The sequence below is a fragment of the Bufo gargarizans genome, chromosome 4, assembly GCF_014858855.1.
Source record: "Bufo gargarizans isolate SCDJY-AF-19 chromosome 4, ASM1485885v1, whole genome shotgun sequence".
Taxonomy (NCBI): Eukaryota; Metazoa; Chordata; class Amphibia; order Anura; family Bufonidae; genus Bufo; species Bufo gargarizans.
This window is the reverse complement of record NC_058083.1, coordinates 209,768,860-209,788,179: the sequence shown is the minus strand read 5'-3', so window position 1 is coordinate 209,788,179 and position 19,320 is coordinate 209,768,860. Positions and strand designations below refer to the sequence as shown.

The window sequence follows — 19,320 nt, the reverse complement described above, 5'->3', positions numbered from 1 at the left end:
GTGATCAAAACTGATCACGGTCAGATCTATAATAGTATTAGTGTCACTTTAGTTCGCCCTCCACCCAAAACGCAGTGTTTGCCCGATCAGGCCTGATCAGTCGCCCACACGTGCGTTCGCCCACACCCGCCCCACCGCAGTGACAAAAAATATATATTTTTTGATCACTGCACATTCACTTTACACGCGCTGCGGCGATAAAAAAATCTGTTTTGATATTTTTTATCAACCGCAGCGGCCTCCGGTACTTCGCTAGCCTCCCATTTGTAAGACAGGCTTGCTTTTTTTCTTGGGTAGTCTCAGGGAATACCCCTAAATTTAGTTGCCCAAATGTCAAACAGGGGGTATTCTTCTGAAGAGGCCTACAGGTTTCTGACCCAGTCGGATGAGGAATGGGAACCCTCATCTGACAAATCCAGCGGGTCAGAATATGAACCTGTAGAAAGCAGTGGCACTCTGACCCAAAGTTCGGACGAGGAGGCTGAGGTCCCTGATAGCACCAGGCATACCCGGCCCCGTGTTGCTAGACCACAGGTTGCGCAGGATCCGCTTCAAGGGCAGCAGAGTGGGGCTGGCGCTGTCGGATTACATGGTGAGGCATACACCAGCAGCGCAGCCCTCCCTGGACCTAGTATCAGCACTGCCGTACAACCTGGTGAAGTGGCGAGCACCAGAAGGCCAGTTGAAGCTGGTACGGTGGCACGTGCATTAGTTACCCCGTCGCAGCCACCGCAAAGAAGGGCCCGTAGACCCCCTAGAATCCCTGAGGTGCTGGCAAACCCTGATTGGCAGTCCCCAACTTCAGCCGCACCTGTAGTTCCCCCTTTCACCGCCCAGTCTGGAGTTCGGGTTGAGACAGCTCAGATCGGTTCGGCCCTGGGATTTTTTGAGCTGTTCTTGACTGCGGAGCTCTTAGACATAGTCGTGGCCGAAACAAACTGGTATGCCACACAATTTATAACTGCCAACCCGGGAAGCTATTATACCCAGCCTTTCCGGTGGAAACCAGTCCAAGTTTCCGAAATTAAAATTTTTCTGGGCCTTCTCCTCAACATGGGTCTAACTAAAAAGCATGAATTGCAGTCATATTGGTCCACGAACCCAATTCATCACATGCCCATGTTCTCTGCTGCTATGTCCAGGGCACGTTTTGAGGCCATCCTGCGTTTCCTGCACTTTAGCGACAACACCACCTCCCGTCCCAGAGGCCACCCAGCTTTTGACCGGCTCCACAAAATTCGGCCCCTCATAGACCATTTCAACCAGAAATTTGCAGATTTGTATACCCCAGAGCAAAACATCTGCGTAGACGAGTCCCTAATACATTTTACCGGGCGCCTTGGCTTCAAACAATACATCCCAAGCAAGCGCGCCCGGTATGGGTTCAAATTGTATAAGCTCTGTGAAAGGGCCACAGGCTATACCCACAAATTTCGTGTCTATGAGGGAAAAGATCAGACACTGGAGCCGGTCGGTTGCCCTGACTACCTGGGGAGCAGTGGGAAGACAGTCTGGGACTTGGTGTCACCCTTATTCGGCAAAGGGGTACCATCTTTATGTGGACAATTTCTACACAAGTGTGGCCCTCTTCAGGCATTTGTTTCTAGAACAGATTGGCTGCTGTGGCACCGCGCGAACTAGTCGTGCGGGCTTCCCCCAATGGCTCATTACCACCCGTCTTGCAAGGGGGGAGAGGGCTGACTTGTGTAACGAAGAACTGCTCGCGGTGAAATGGAGAGACAAGCGTGACGTTTACATGCTCTCCTCCATTCACGCAGACACGACAATACAAATTGAGCAAGCAACCCGTGTCATTGAAAAGCCCCTCTCAGTTCACGACTATAACCTTCACATGGGAGGGGTGGACTTCAATGACCAGATGTTGTCTCCGTATTTAGTTTCCCGCAGAACCAGACGCTGGTATAAGAAGGTGTCTGTATATTTGATTCAATTGGCTCTGTATAATAGTTTTGTTCTCTACAGTAAGGCTGGGAGAACACGATCCTTCCTCAAATTTCAGAAAGAGATAATCGAGAACCTCCTGTACCCAGGAGGTTCCGTGGCCCCATCCACCAGTGTAGTTAGCCGTCTACATGAGCGACATTTCCCCAATGTCGTTGCCGGTACCTCAACCCAACCGTCACCCCGAAAAAGATGTCGTGTCTGTAGCAGGAGTGAAATAAGGCGCGACACCCGCTATTTCTGTCCTGACTGCCCTGACCACCCTGCCCCATGCTTAGGGGAGTGTTTCCGGAAGTACCACACACAGGTACACCTAGCATAGGGATCACATCTCACCAGGACAGGCACACAGGGCTATTAGGGCCCATTCACACAGAGCTGCTGCAAACGTCTCCTTTCACCTGGGACAAAGTGCATAACGCACTTCGCCACATCTTTGGGCGATTTGCGCTTTGCACATTGTCCCATGGGGAAGGAGAGGTTTGTTCTATAAAGGTAAAAAAAAAAAAAAAAAAATCACCAGTAAGCAAAAAGGTTAATGTTCAGTTCAAAAAGTTAAAGTTTATATGTTCTGTTCCAAAGTTAATAAAATTATTGCGTTGCGGCCTGGTTTTTTCTTTTTTTTTTTTACCTTCCAGGTGGACCAACCGATCGACTAGCTGCAGCACTGATGTGCATTCTGACAGAAGCATTGCGCTGCTGTCAGATTACACACAAGTCGGTGTATGCGGCGCTGCAAGACGAGATTTCTCCTCTGCAGTAAAAGATATGTTTGCCGAGGCATATGAGCTGAGGAGGAGGCGGTGTTCCTATGCTTTGGCAAACACTTTGTATATAAGAAAAAATTAAAAAATCCCGGCAATGATTTATTCATCCACATCGATTGATGTGATTGGAGAAATCTGGTTTGCCAGGGCATACGAGCTAAGTGGGTATGGATGTTGGGCGGAGCTCCTATGTCCTGGCAGACGCCTTTCCCCTCCTTTTTTTTTTGGGCAGAGATTTTTTCATCCACATTGATCGATGCGAATGAAGAAATCTGTGCCGTTAATTTTTTTCTTTCAGCCCAGAGGCTGAACGGAAAAAAAAAATCTCATTACCTGTATGCTCAAAATAAGAAGAATAGCAGAAACTCCTAATGCTGGCCATACATGTAATGATTGCGGAGACCCTCAAATGCCAGGGCAGTACAAACACCCCACAACTGACCCCATTTTGGAAAGAAGACACCCCAAGGTATTCGCTGAGGGGCATATTGAGTCCATGAAAGATTTAAATTTTTGTCCCAAGTTAGCGGAAAATGAGACTTTGTGAGAAAAAAATAAAATAAAAGCAATTTCCGCTAACTTATGCAAAAAAAATAAAATTCTATGAACTCGCCAGGCCCCTCATTGAATATCTTGGGGTGTCTTCTTTCCAAAGTGGGGTCACATGTGGGGTATTTATACTACCCTGGATTTTTAGGGGCCCTAAAGCGTGAGAAGAAGTCTGGGATCCAAATGTTTAAAAATGCCCTCCTAAAAGGAATTTTGGCACCTTTGCGCATCTAGGCTGCAAAAAAGTGTCACACATGTGGAATCGCCGTACTCAGGAGAAGTTGGGGAATGTGTTTTGGGGTGTCATTTTACATATACCCATGCTGGGTGAGATAAATATCTTGGTCAAATCCCAACTTTGTATAAAAAAATGGGAAAAGTTGTCTTTTGCCAAGATATTTCTCTCACCCAGCATGGGTATATGTAAAATGACACCCCAAAACACATTGCCCAACTTTTCCTGAGTACGGCGATACCAGATGTGTGACACTTTTTTGCAGCCTAGGTGGGCAAAGGGACCCACATTCCAAAGTGCACCTTTCAGGATTTCACCGGTCATTTTTTACACATTTTGATTGCAAACTACTTCTCACGCATATGGGCCCCTAAAATGCCAACGCAGTATAACTACCCCACAAGTGACCCCATTTTGGAAAGAAGACACCCCAAGGTATTTTGTGATGGGCATAGTGAGTTCATGGAAGTTTTTATTTTTTGTCACAAGTTAGTGGAATATGAGACTTTGTAAGAAAAAAAAATCATAATTTTCCGCTAACTTGTGACTAGGGATGAGCGAACTCGAACTGTATAGTTCGGGTTCGTACCGAATTTTGGGGTGTCCGTGACACGGACCCGAACCCGGACATTTTCGTAAAAGTCCGGGTTCGGGTTCGGTGTTCGTCGCTTTCTTCGCGCTTTTGTGACGCTTTCTTGGCGCTTTTTGAAAGGCTGCAAAGCAGCCAATCAACAAGCGTCATACTACTTGCCCCAAGAGGCCATCACAGCCATGCCTACTATTGGCATGGCTGTGATTGGCCAGAGCACCATGTGACCCAGCCTCTATTTAAGCTGGAGTCACATAGCGCCGCCCGTCACTCTGCTCTGATTAGCGTAGGGAGAGGTTGCGGCTGCGACAGTAGGGCGAGATTAGGCAGATGAACTCCTCCAAAGGACTTGATTAACTGATCGATCTGCAGCTGTGGATCATTGAGCTGCTGATCCTCAATTGCTCACTGTTTTTAGGCTGCACAGACCGTTTGTCAGTCACATTTTTCTGGGGTGATCGGCGGCCATTTTGTGTCTTGTGGTGCGCCAGCACAAGCTGCGACCAAGTGCATTTAACCCTCAATGGTGTGGTTGTTTTTTGGCTAAAGCCTACATCAGGGTGAAGCTGTCACACCAAGTGCATTTAACCAGCAATAGTCTGTTCATTTTTTGGCCATATACAAAATCAGGGGCAAGCTGCGCCTGTCACCAAGTGCATTTAACCCTCAATGGTGTGGTTGTTTTTTGGCTAAAGCCTACATCAGGGTGAAGCTGTCACACCAAGTGCATTTAACCAGCAATAGTCTGTTCATTTTTTGGCCATATACTAAATCAGGGGCAAGCTGCGCCTGTCACCAAGTGCATTTAACCCTCAATGGTGTGGTTGTTTTTTGGCTAAAGCCTACATCAGGGTGAAGCTGTCACACCAAGTGCATTTAACCAGCAATAGTCTGTTCATTTTTTGGCCATATACTAAATCAGGGGCAAGCTGCGCCTGTCACCAAGTGCATTTAACCCTCAATGGTGTGGTTGTTTTTTGGCTAAAGCCTACATCAGGGTGAAGCTGTCACACCAAGTGCATTTAACCAGCAATAGTCTGTTCATTTTTTGGCCATATACTAAATCAGGGGCAAGCTGCGCCTGTCACCAAGTGCATTTAACCCTCAATGGTGTGGTTGTTTTTTGGCTAAAGCCTACATCAGGGTGAAGCTGTCACACCAAGTGCATTTAACCAGCAATAGTCTGTTTATTTTTTGGCCATATCCCAGTCTAATTCTGTCACTAAATCCATACCGGTCACCCAGCGCCTAAATACTAGGCCTCAAATTTATATCCAGCTAAATCTGTCCCTAGTGCTGTAGCTGGGCGAGTTATTTAGTGTCCGTTCAAGCACATTTCTTGTTCTGGGTTGAAATACAATTCCCAATTTAGCAATTTCATAATTTAGTGGTTTCTGCTATATCAGAGCTATTTGAAATCTATCCCTAAAAGGGTATATAATATTCAAGGTGCACATTGGGTCATTCAGAATAACTTCACACACACCCGCTACTGTGTATTTCCAAGTCTAATTCTGTCACTAAACCCATACCTGTCACGCAGCGCCTAAATACTAGGCCTCAAATTTATATCCAGCTAAATCTGTCCCTAGTGCTGTAGCTGGGCGAGTTATTTAGTGTCCGTTCAAGCACATTTCTTGTTCTGGGTTGAAATACAATTCCCAATTTAGCAATTTCATAATTTAGTGGTTTCTGCTATATCAGAGCTATTTGAAATCTATCCCTAAAAGGGTATATAATATTCAAGGTGCACATTGGGTCATTCAGAATAACTTCACACACACCCGCTACTGTGTATTTCCAAGTCTAATTCTGGCACTAAACCCATACCTGTCACCCAGCGCCTAAATACTAGGCCTCAAATTTATATCCCGCTAAATCTCTCGTTACCGCTGTCCTGTTGTGGCTGGGAAAGTTATTTAGTGTCCGTCAAAGCACATTTCTTGTTCTGGGTTGAAATACAATTCCCAATTTAGCAATTTCATAATTTAGTGGTTTCTGCTATATCAGAGCTATTTGAAATCTATCCCTAAAAGGGTATATAATATTCAAGGTGCACATAGGGTCATTCAGAATAACTTCACACACACGCTTCTGTGCATTTCCAAGTCTAATTCTGTCACTAAATCCATACCGGTCACCCAGCGCCTAAATACTAGGCCTCAAATTTATATCCCGCTAAATCTCTCGTTACCGCTGTCCTGTTGTAGCTGGGAAAGTTATTTAGTGTCCGTCAAAGCACATTTTTTGTTCTGGGTTGAAGTACAATTCCCAATTTAGCAATTTCATAATTTAGTGGTTTCTGCTATATCAGAGCTATTTGAAATCTATCCCTAAAAGGGTATATAATATTCAAGGTGCACATTGGGTCATTCAGAATAACTTCACACACACCCGCTACTGTGTATTTCCAAGTCTAATTCTGTCACTAAACCCATACCTGTCACCCAGCGCCTAAATACTAGGCCTCAAATTTATATCCCGCTAAATCTCTCGTTACCGCTGTACTGTTGTTGCTGGGCAAGATATTTAGTGTCCGTCAAAGCACATTTTTTGTTCTGGGTTGAAATACAATTCCCAATTTAGCAATTTCATAATTTAGTGGTTTCTGCTATATCAGAGCTATTTGAAATCTATCCCTAAAAGGGTAGATCATATTGAAGGTGCACATAGGGACATTCAGAATAACTTCACACACACCCGCTACTGTGTATTTCCAAGTCTAATTCTGTCACTAAACTCATACCTGTCACCCAGCGCCTAAATACTAGGCCTCAAATTTATATCCCGCTAAATCTCTCGTTACCGCTGTCCTGTTGTAGCTGGGAAAGTTATTTAGTGTCCGTCAAAGCACCTTTTTTGTTCTGGGTTGAAGTACAATTCCCAATTTAGCAATTTCATAATTTAGTGGTTTCTGCTATATCAGAGCTATTTGAAATCTATCCCTAAAAGGGTAGATCATATTGAAGGTGCACATAGGGACATTCAGAATAACTTCACACACACCCGCTACTGTGTATTTCCAAGTCTAATTCTGTCACTAAACTCATACCTGTCACCCAGCGCCTAAATACTAGGCCTCAAATTTCTATCCCGCTAAATCTCTCGTTACCGCTGTCCTGTTGTAGCTGGGAAAGTTATTTAGTGTCCGTCAAAGCACCTTTTTTGTTCTGGGTTGAAGTACAATTCCCAATTTAGCAATTTCATAATTTAGTGGTTTCTGCTATATCAGAGCTATTTGAAATCTATCCCTAAAAGGGTATATAATATTGAAGGTGCACATTGGGTCATTCAGAATAACTTCACACACACCCGCTACTGTGTATTTCCAAGTCTAATTCTGTCACTAAACCCATACCGGTCACCCAGCGCCTAAATACTAGGCCTCAAATTTATATCCCGCTAAATCTCTCGTTACCGCTGTCCTGTTGTAGCTGGGAAAGTTATTTAGTGCCCGTCAAAGCACATTTTTTGTTCTGGGTTGAAGTACAATTCCCAATTTAGCAATTTCATAATTTAGTGGTTCCTGCTATATCAGAGCTATTTGAAATCTATCCCAAAAAGGGTATATAATATTCAAGGTGCACATAGGGTCATTCAGAATAACTTCACACACACGCTTCTGTGCATTTCCAAGTCTAATTCTGTCACTAAATCCATACCGGTCACCAAGCGCCTAAATACTAGGCCTCAAATTTATATCCCGCTAAATCTCTCGTTACCGCTGTCCTGTTGTAGCTGGGAAAGTTATTTAGTGTCCGTCAAAGCACATTTTTTGTTCTGGGTTGAAGTACAATTCCCAATTTAGCAATTTCATAATTTAGTGGTTTCTGCTATATCAGAGCTATTTGAAATCTATCCCTAAAAGGGTATATAATATTCAAGGTGCACATAGGGTCATTCAGAATAACTTCACACACACGCTTCTGTGCATTTCCAAGTCTAATTCTGTCACTAAATCCATACCGGTCACCCAGCGCCTAAATACTAGGCCTCAAATTTATATCCCGCTGAATTTGAATACAATACATTGGGCCAAATAATATATTTGTTGTTGTGGTGAACCATAACAATGAGAAAAACATCTAGTAAGGGACGCGGACGTGGACATGGTCGTGGTGGTGTTAGTGGACCCTCTGGTGCTGGGAGAGGACGTGGCCGTTCTGCCACATCCACACGTCCTAGTGTACCAACTACCTCAGGTCCCAGTAGCCGCCAGAATTTACAGCGATATATGGTGGGGCCCAATGCCGTTCTAAGGATGGTAAGGCCTGAGCAGGTACAGGCATTAGTCAATTGGGTGGCCAACAGTGGATCCAGCACGTTCACATTATCTCCCACCCAGTCTTCTGCAGAAAGCGCACAGATGGCGCCTAAAAACCAACCCCATCAGTCTGTCACATCACCCCCATGCATACCAGGGAAACTGTCTCAGCCTCAAGTTATGCAGCAGTCTCTTATGCTGTTTGAAGACTCCGCTGGCAGGGTTTCCCAAGGGCATCCACCTAGCCCTTCCCCAGCGGTGAAAGACATAGAATGCACTGACGCACAACCACTTATGTTTCCTGATGATGAGGACATGGGAATACCACCTCAGCATGTCTCTGATGATGACGAAACACAGGTGCCAACTGCTGCGTCTTTCTGCAGTGTGCAGACTGAACAGGAGGTCAGGGATCAAGACTGGGTGGAAGACGATGCAGGGGACGATGAGGTCCTAGACCCCACATGGAATGAAGGTCGTGCCACTGACTTTCACAGTTCGGAGGAAGAGGCAGTGGTGAGACCGAGCCAACAGCGTAGCAAAAGAGGGAGCAGTGGGCAAAAGCAGAACACCCGCCGCCAAGAGACTCCGCCTGCTACTGACCGCCGCCATCTGGGACCGAGCACCCCAAAGGCAGCTTCAAGGAGTTCCCTGGCATGGCACTTCTTCAAACAATGTGCTGACGACAAGACCCGAGTGGTTTGCACGCTGTGCCATCAGAGCCTGAAGCGAGGCATTAACGTTCTGAACCTGAGCACAACCTGCATGACCAGGCACCTGCATGCAAAGCATGAACTGCAGTGGAGTAAACACCTTAAAACCAAGGAAGTCACTCAGGCTCCCCCTGCTACCTCTTCTGCTGCTGCCGCCTCGGCCTATTCTGCTGCTGCCGCCTCAGCCTCTTCCTCCGCCTCTGGAGGAACGTTGGCACCTGCCGCCCAGCAAACAGGGGATGTACCACCACCACCACCACCACCACCTCCGTCACCAAGCGTCTCAACCATGTCACACGCCAGCGTTCAGCTCTCCATCTCACAAACATTTGATAGAAAGCGTAAATTCCCACCTAGCCACCCTCGATCCCTGGCCCTGAATGCCAGCATTTCTAAACTACTGGCCTATGAAATGCTGTCATTTAGGCTGGTGGACACAGACAGCTTCAAACAGCTCATGTCGCTTGCTGTCCCACAGTATGTTGTTCCCAGCCGGCACTACTTCTCCAAGAGAGCCGTGCCTTCCCTGCACAACCAAGTATCCGATAAAATCAAGTGTGCACTGCGCAACGCCATCTGTAGCAAGGTCCACCTAACCACAGATACGTGGACCAGTAAGCACGGCCAGGGACGCTATATCTCCCTAACTGCACACTGGGTAAATGTAGTGGCAGCTGGGCCCCAGGCGGAGAGCTGTTTGGCGCACGTCCTTCCGCCGCCAAGGATCGCAGGGCAACATTCTTTGCCTCCTGTTGCCACCTCCTCCTTCTCGGCTTCCTCCTCCTCTTCTTCCACCTGCTCATCCAGTCAGCCACACACCTTCACCACCAACTTCAGCACAGCCCGGGGTAAACGTCAGCAGGCCATTCTGAAACTCATATGTTTGGGGGACAGGCCCCACACCGCACAGGAGTTGTGGCGGGGTATAGAACAACAGACCGACGAGTGGTTGCTGCCGGTGAGCCTCAAGCCCGGCCTGGTGGTGTGTGATAATGGGCGAAATCTCGTTGCAGCTCTGGGACTAGCCAATTTGACGCACATCCCTTGCTTGGCGCATGTGCTGAATTTGGTGGTGCAGAAGTTCATTCACAACTACCCCGACATGTCAGAGCTGCTGCATAAAGTGCGGGCCGTCTGTTCGCGCTTCCGGCGTTCACATCCTGCTGCTGCTCGCCTGTCTGCGCTACAGCGTAACTTCGGCCTTCCCGCTCACCGCCTCATATGCGACGTGCCCACCAGGTGGAACTCCACCTTGCACATGCTGGACAGACTGTGCGAGCAGCAGCAGGCCATAGTGGAGTTTCAGCTGCAGCACGCACGGGTCAGTCGCACTACAGAACAGCACCACTTCACCACCAATGACTGGGCCTCCATGCGAGACCTGTGTGCCCTGTTGCGCTGTTTCGAGTACTCCACCAACATGGCCAGTGGCGATGACACCGTTATCAGCGTTACAATACCACTTCTATGTCTCCTTGAGAAAACACTTAGGGCGATGATGGAAGAGGAGGTGGCCCAGGAGGAGGAGGAGGAGGAGGAGGAAGAGGGGTCATTTTTAGCACTTTCAGGCCAGTCTCTTCGAAGTGACTCAGAGGGAGGTTTTTGGCAACAGCAGAGGCCAGGTACAAATGTGGCCAGCCAGGGCCCACTACTGGAGGACGAGGAGGACGAGGATGAGGAGGAGGTGGAGGAGGATGAGGATGAAGCATGGTCACAGCGGGGTGGCACCCAACGCAGCTCGGGTCCATCACTGGTGCGTGGCTGGGGGGAAAGGCAGGACGATGACGATACGCCTCCCACAGAGGACAGCTTGTCCTTACCCCTGGGCAGCCTGGCACACATGAGCGACTACATGCTGCAGTGCCTGCGCAACGACAGCAGAGTTGCCCACATTTTAACCTGTGCGGACTACTGGGTTGCCACCCTGCTGGATCCACGCTACAAAGACAATGTGCCCACCTTACTTCCTGCACTGGAGCGTGATAGGAAGATGCGCGAGTACAAGCGCACGTTGGTAGACGCGCTACTGAGAGCATTCCCAAATGTCACAGGGGAACAAGTGGAAGCCCAAGGCCAAGGCAGAGGAGGAGCAAGAGGTCGCCAAGGCAGCTGTGTCACGGCCAGCTCCTCTGAGGGCAGGGTTAGCATGGCAGAGATGTGGAAAACTTTTGTCAACACGCTACAGCTAACTGCACCACCACCTGATACGCAACGTGTTAGCAGGAGGCAACATTTCACTAACATGGTGGAACAGTACGTGTGCACACCCCTCCACGTACTGACTGATGGTTCGGCCCCATTCAACTTCTGGGTCTCTAAATTGTCCACGTGGCCAGAGCTAGCCTTTTATGCCTTGGAGGTGCTGGCCTGCCCGGCAGCCAGCGTTTTGTCTGAACGTGTATTCAGCACGGCAGGGGGCGTCATTACAGACAAACGCAGCCGCCTGTCTACAGCCAATGTGGACAAGCTGACGTTCATAAAAATGAACCAGGCATGGATCCCACAGGACCTGTCCGTCCCTTGTCCAGATTAGACATTAACTACCTCCCCATAACCATATATTATTGGACTCCAGGGCACTTCCTCATTCAATCCTATTTTTATTTTCATTTTACCATTATATTGCGATGCTACCCAAAGTTGAATGAACCTCTCCTCTGCCTGTGTGCTAGGCCTAAATATATGCCAATGGACTGTTGCAGTGGTGGCTGACATGAAGCCTGATTCTCTGCTATGACATGCAGACTAATTCTCTGCTGACATGAAGCCAGATTGTCTGTTACGGGACCTCTCTCCTCTGCCTGGGTGCTGGGCCTAAATTTATGCCAATGGACTGTTGCAGTGGTGGCTGACGTGAAGCCTGATTCTCTGCTATGACATGCAGACTGATTCTCTGCTGTCATGAAGCCAGATTGTCTGTTACGGGACCTCTCTGCTCTGCCTGTGTGCTAGGCCTAAATATATGCCAATGGACTGTTGCAGTGGTGGGTGACGTGAAGCCTGATTCTCTGCTATGATATGAAGACTGATTCTCTGCTGACATGAAGCCAGATTGTCTGTTACGGGACCTTTCTCCTCTGCCTGGGTTCTGGGCCTAAATTTATGAAAATTGACTCTTACAGTGGTGGGTGACGTGAAGCCTGATTCTCTGCTATGATATGAAGACTGATTCTCTGCTGACATGAAGCCAGATTCTCTGTTACGGGACCTCCCTCCTCTGCCTGGGTGCTGGGCCTGAATATATGCCAATGGACTGTTGCAGTGGTGGGTGACGTGAAGCCTGATTCTCTGCTATGACATGCAGACTAATTCTCTGCTGACATGAAGACAGATTCTCTGTTACGGGACCTCTCTCCTCTGCCTGTGTGTGTGCTGGGCCTAAATATATGCCAATGGACTGTTGCAGTGGTGGCTGACGTGAAGCCTCATTCTCTGCTATGACATGCAGACTAATTCTCTGCTGACATGAAGACAGATTCTCTGTTACGGGACCTCTCTCCTCTGCCTGTGTGTGTGCTGGGCCTAAATATATGCCAATGGACTGTTGCAGTGGTGGCTGACGTGAAGCCTGATTCTCTGCTATGACATGCAGACTAATTCTCTGCTGACATGAAGACAGATTCTCTGTTACGGGACCTCCCTCCTCTGCCTGGGTGCTGGGCCTGAATATATGCCAATGGACTGTTGCAGTGGTGGGTGACGTGAAGCCTGATTCTCTGCTATGACATGCAGACTAATTCTCTGCTGACATGAAGACAGATTCTCTGTTACGGGACCTCCCTCCTCTGCCTGGGTGCTGGGCCTAAATATATGCCAATGGACTGTTGCAGTGGTGGCTGACGTGAAGCCTCATTCTCTGCTATGACATGCAGACTGATTCTCTGCTGACATGAAGCCAGATCGTCTGTTACGGGACCTCTCTGCTCTGCCTGTGTGCTAGGCCTAAATATATGCCAATGGACTGTTGCAGTGGTGGGTGACGTGAAGCCTGATTCTCTGCTATGACATGCAGACTGATTCTCTGCTGACATGAAGCCAGATTCTCTGTTACGGGACCTCTCTCCTCTGCCTGTGTGTGTGCTGGGCCTAAATATATGCCAATGGACTGTTGCAGTGGTGGCTGACGTGAAGCCTCATTCTCTGCTATGACATGCAGACTAATTCTCTGCTGACATGAAGACAGATTCTCTGTTACGGGACCTCCCTCCTCTGCCTGGGTGCTGGGCCTAAATATATGCCAATGGACTGTTGCAGTGGTGGGTGACGTGAAGCCTGATTCTCTGCTATGATATGAAGACTGATTCTCTGCTGACATGAAGCCAGATTGTCTGTTACGGGACCTTTCTCCTCTGCCTGGGTTCTGGGCCTAAATTTATGAAAATTGACTCTTACAGTGGTGGGTGACGTGAAGCCTGATTCTCTGCTATGATATGAAGACTGATTCTCTGCTGACATGAAGCCAGATTCTCTGTTACGGGACCTCCCTCCTCTGCCTGGGTGCTGGGCCTGAATATATGCCAATGGACTGTTGCAGTGGTGGGTGACGTGAAGCCTGATTCTCTGCTATGACATGCAGACTAATTCTCTGCTGACATGAAGACAGATTCTCTGTTACGGGACCTCTCTCCTCTGCCTGTGTGTGTGCTGGGCCTAAATATATGCCAATGGACTGTTGCAGTGGTGGCTGACGTGAAGCCTCATTCTCTGCTATGACATGCAGACTAATTCTCTGCTGACATGAAGACAGATTCTCTGTTACGGGACCTCCCTCCTCTGCCTGGGTGCTGGGCCTAAATATATGCCAATGGACTGTTGCAGTGGTGGCTGACGTGAAGCCTCATTCTCTGCTATGACATGCAGACTGATTCTCTGCTGACATGAAGCCAGATCGTCTGTTACGGGACCTCTCTGCTCTGCCTGTGTGCTAGGCCTAAATATATGCCAATGGACTGTTGCAGTGGTGGGTGACGTGAAGCCTCATTCTCTGCTATGACATGCAGACTGATTCTCTGCTGTCATGAAGACAGATTCTCTGTTACGGGACCTCCCTCCTCTGCCTGGGTGCTGGGCCTAAATATATGCCAATGGACTGTTGCAGTGGTGGCTGACGTGAAGCCTCATTCTCTGCTATGACATGCAGACTAATTCTCTGCTGACATGAAGACAGATTCTCTGTTACGGGACCTCTCTCCTCTGCCTGGGTGCCGGGGCCTAAATATCTGAGAATGGACTGTTCCAGTGGTGGGTGACGGGAAGCCAGATTCTCTGCTATGGAACCTCTCTCCAATTGATTTTGGTTAATTTTTATTTATTTAATTTTTATTTTAATTCATTTCCCTATCTACATTTGTTTGCAGGGGATTTACCTACATGTTGCTGCCTTTTGCAGCCCTCTAGCTCTTTCCTGGGCTGTTTTACAGCCTTTTTAGTGCCGAAAAGTTCGGGTCCCCATTGACTTCAATGGGGTTCGGGTTCGGGACGAAGTTCGGATCGGGTTCGGATCCCGAACCCGAACATTTCCGGGATGTTCGGCCGAACTTCTCGAACCCGAACATCCAGGTGTTCGCTCAACTCTACTTGTGACAAAAAATAAAAAGTTCTATGAACTCACTATGCCCATCAGCGAATACCTTAGGGTGTCTACTTTCCAAAATGGGGTCATTTGTGGGGGTTTTCTACTGTCTGGGCATTGTAGAACTTCAGGAAACATGACAGGTGCTCAGAAAGTCAGAGCTGCTTCAAAGAGCGGAAATTCACATTTTTGTACCATAGTTTGTAAACGCTATAACTTTTACCCAAACCATTTTTTTTTTTGCCCAAACATTTTTTTTTATCAAAGACATGTAGAACAATAAATTTTGTGAAAAATGTATATATAGATGTAGTTTTTTTTGCAAAATTTTACAGCTAAAAGTGAAAAATTTCATTTTTTTGCAAAAAAAATCGTTAAATTTCGATTAATAACAAAAAAATAAAAAATGTCAGCAGCAAATGAAAGCTCTATTAGTGAGAAGAAAAGGAGGTAAAAATCATTTGGGTGGTAAGTTGCATGACCGAGCAATAAACGGTGAAAGTAGTGTAGTGCAGAAGTGTAAAAAGTGGCCTGGTCATTAAGGGGGTTTCAGCTAGCGGGGTTGAAGTGGTTAAAGATTGTGTAGGGTGTGGCTGGAGGCGGGGCATGGAGGCGGGACAAGGGTGGGGCTTGCAGCAGAACATGGGTGGGGCCTGTAAGGGGGCCCTTGATTTATTTTGCCCGGGGGCCCTGGGGCTTCTCAGTCCGCCCCTGGCCGTGAATGAAACCCTGCTGTGCCTGGGTGACTGGGGCCTAAATCTCACAAAATCCTCTGTTGTATTGCTGGGTGACATGAACCCCCTTTTGCCATGAATGAACCCCTGCTGTGCCTGGGTGACTGGAGCCTAAATCTCTCAAAATCCTCTGTTCTATTGCTGGGTGACATGAACCCCCTTTTGCCGTGAATGAACCCCTGCTGTGCCTGGGTGACTGGGGCCTAAATCTCTCAAAATCCTCTGTTGTATTGCTGGGTGACATGAACCCCCTTTTGCCATGAATGAACCCCTGCTATGCCTGGGTGACTGGGGCCTAAATCTCTCAAAATCCTCTGTTGTATTGCTGGGTGACATGAACCCCCTTTTGCTGCGAATGAACCCCTGCTGTGCCTGGGTGACTGGTGCCTAAATCTCACAAAATCCTCCTTTGCATTGCTGGGTGACATGAGCACCCTTTTGCCGTGAATGAACCCCTGCTGTGCCTAAGTGACTGGGGCCTAAATCTCTCAAAATCCTCTGTTGTATTGCTGGGTGACATGAACCCCCTTTTGCCTTGAATGAACCCCTGCTGTGCCTGGGTGACAGGGGCCTAAATCTCTCAAAATCCTCTGTTCTATTGCTGGGTGACATGAACCCCCTTTTGCCGTGAATGAACCCCTGCTGAGCCTGGGTGACTGGGGCCTAAATCTCACAAAATCCTATGTTCTATTGCTGGGTGACATGATCCCCCTTTTACCGTGAATGAACCCCTGCTGTGCCTGGGTGACTGGGGCCTAAATCTCTCAAAATCCTCTGTTGTATTGCTGGGTGACATGAACCCCCTTTTGCCATTAATGAACCCCTGCTATGCCTGGGTGACTGGGGCCTAAATCTCTCAAAATCCTCTGTTGTATTGCTGGGTGACATGAACCCCCTTTTGCCGTCAATGAACCCCTGCTCTGCATTGCTGACAGGGGCCTAAATCTCTCAAAATCCTCTGTTGTATTGCTGGGTGACATGAACCCCTCTTTGCCATGAATGAACCCCTGCTCTGCATTGCTGACAGGGGCCTAAATCTCTTAAAATCCTCTGTTCTATTGCTGGGTGACATGATCTCTCCTTTGCCATGAATGAACCCCTACTATGCCTGGGTGACTGGGGCCTAAATCTCTCAAAATCCTCTGTTGTATTGCTGGGTGACATGAACCCCCTTTTGCCGTGAATGAACCCCTGCTCTGCATTGCTGACAGGGGCCTAAATTTCTCAACATCCTCTGTTGTATTGCTGGGTGACATGAACCCCCTTTTGCCGTGAATGAACCCCTGCTCTGCATTGCTGACAGGGGCCTAAATCTCTTAAAATCCTCTGTTCTATTGCTGGGTGACATGATCCCCCCTTTGCCGTGAATGAACCCCTGCTGTGCCTGGGTGACTGGGGCCTAAATCTCTCAAAATCCTCTGTTGTATTGCTGGGTGACATGAACCCCCTTTTGCCGTGAATGAACCCCTGTTCCGCATTGCTGACAGGGGCCTAAATCTCTCAAAATCCTCTGTTCTATTGCTGGGTGACATGAACCCCCTTTTGCCGTGAATGAACCCCTGCTGTGCCTGGGTGACTGGGGCCTAAATCTCACAAAATCCTCTGTTGTATTGCTGGGTGACATGAACCCCCTTTTGCCTTGAATAAACCCCTGCTTTGCCTGGGTGACTGGGGCCTAAATCTCTTAAAATCCTCTGTTGTATTGCTGGGTGACATAAACCCCCTTTTGCCGTGAATGAACCCCTGCTGTGCCTGGGTGACTGGGGCCTAAATCTCTGAAAATCCTCTGTTGTATTGCTGGGTGACAAGAACCCCCTTTTACCGTGAATGAACCCCTGCTGTGCCTGGGTGACTGGGGCCTAAGTCTCTTAAAATCCTCTGTTGTATTGCTGGGTGAAATAAACCACCTTTTGCCGTAAATGAACCCCTGCTGTGCCTGGGTGACTGGGGCCTAAATCTCTCAAAATCCTCTGTTCTATTGCTGGGTGACATGATCCCCCCTTTGCCGTGAATGAACCCCTGCTGTGCCTGGGTGACTGGGGCCTAAATCTCTCAAAATCCTCTGTTGTATTGCTGGGTGACATGAACCCCCTTTTGCCGTGAATGAACCCCTGTTCTGCATTGCTGACAGGGGCCTAAATCTCTCAAAATCCTCTGTTCTATTGCTGGGTGACATGAACCCCCTTTTGCCGTGAATGAACCCCTGCTGTGCCTGGGTGACTGGGGCCTAAATCTCACAAAATCCTCTGTTGTATTGCTGGGTGACATGAACCCCCTTTTGCCTTGAATAAACCCCTGCTTTGCCTGGGTGACAGGGGCCTAAATCTCTTAAAATCCTCTGTTGTATTGCTGGGTGACATAAACCCCCTTTTGCCGTGAATGAACCCCTGCTGTGCCTGGGTGACTGGGGACTAAATCTCTGAAAATCCTCTGTACTATTGCTGGGTGACAAGAACCCCCTTTTACCGTGAATGAACCCCTGCTGTGCCTGGGTGACTGGGGCCTAAGTCTCTTAAAATCCTCTGTTGTATTGCTGGGTGAAATAAACCACCTTTTGCCGTAAATGAACCCCTGCTGTGCCTGGGTGACTGGGGCCTAAATCTCTCAAAATCCTCTGTTGTATTGCTGGGTCACATGAACCCCCTTTTGCCGTGCATGAACCCCTGCTCTGCATTGCTGACAGGGAACTAAATTTAGTGAAAACATCTGTTTCTGATCGGAAGATGTGCGACTACAAGCGCACGCTGATTATAGCATTCCCACCTGACAGCGGGGGCACAGTGTAAGCACAAGGCAAAGGCAGAGGAGGAGGAAGAGGTCGCCAACACAGCTGGGGCACCACCAGCACCTGAGAAGGCAGGGTTAGCATGGCCAAAATGTGGAAAAGCTTTGTCAGCCTTGGAGGTGCTGACCTGCCCTGCAGCCAGTGTATAGTGTGAACGTGTGTTTAGCACGGCAGAGAGCATTATCACAGGCCGCATCCAATGTGGACAAGCTTTTATTTATTAAAATGAACCAGGCATGGATCCCACAGGACTTGTCCGTACCTTGTGCAGAATAGACATTTATACAAACCTCAACCATCCATTCTTGTACTTAAGTGCACTTATTCTTAGTTATATTTTGTTATATGTCCCAATATTTTGGGGGATACCCCAATTTAAAAATAAAAAAATAACACAAATCAGTGTTGGCTACCTATTCCTCCTTCACCGCCGCTTCCACCTACACCGCCATGTCAACCTACACCACCACATGCACCCATCCACAGCCTCCTCAACCTCCTACTCCTAGATCCAGATTGTTATTTTTAATTTTTCTGTATTTTATGTTATTTTAAGTCATTTCCCTATCCACATTTGTTTGCAGAACAGTTGTCGTGCTCTTAAGCACATTTTGATGCCTTTTGCAGCCCTCTAGCCCTTTCCAGGACTATTTTAAAGCCATTTTAGTGCCCAAAAGTTCGGGTCCACATTGACTTCAATGGGGTTCAAGTTCGGGTCAAGTTCGGGTCCCGAACCCAAACTTTTTTTTTCAAGTTCGGCCGAACCTGCCAAACCTGAACATCCAGGTGTCCACTCAACTCTAGTGTTTGATTTACAATGATACCCTCTGTAAGTTGTACATGTTCTGTTTTCCCAAACCAAGAGAATATAATATTTGAACTGTTTTCAGATGCCTTGACACCAGTATTTTAGGTGCTTTTATTGAGACTTCAAATACTATCCTCTGGATAGTAAAACATGTGTTGTACAGTTGAGCCAAAAAAAAGATGTATTTCTGATCAAATGGAGAACAATGTTTTTGCATGTATCTGCTTTTGAGGTTCTGCTGCAGTTAGAAGGCATTGCCAGGCACAACCAGCCTCAGCTCCTAACTTCTTCCTCAATGGCTGAAAGCTTTCCCTTCCTTTCCCTATTGTACACCACTCTTCT

At 47.8% G+C, this 19,320-nt stretch overlaps 1 protein-coding gene across 1 annotated transcript in view; it reads left to right on the top strand.

Moving 5' to 3' along the window:
- LOC122934993 (probable cation-transporting ATPase 13A5) overlaps positions 1-19,320 on the top strand; it is a 249,603-nt gene that overhangs the window by 168,024 nt on the left and 62,259 nt on the right. The gene's annotated exons all lie outside the window — the stretch shown is intronic.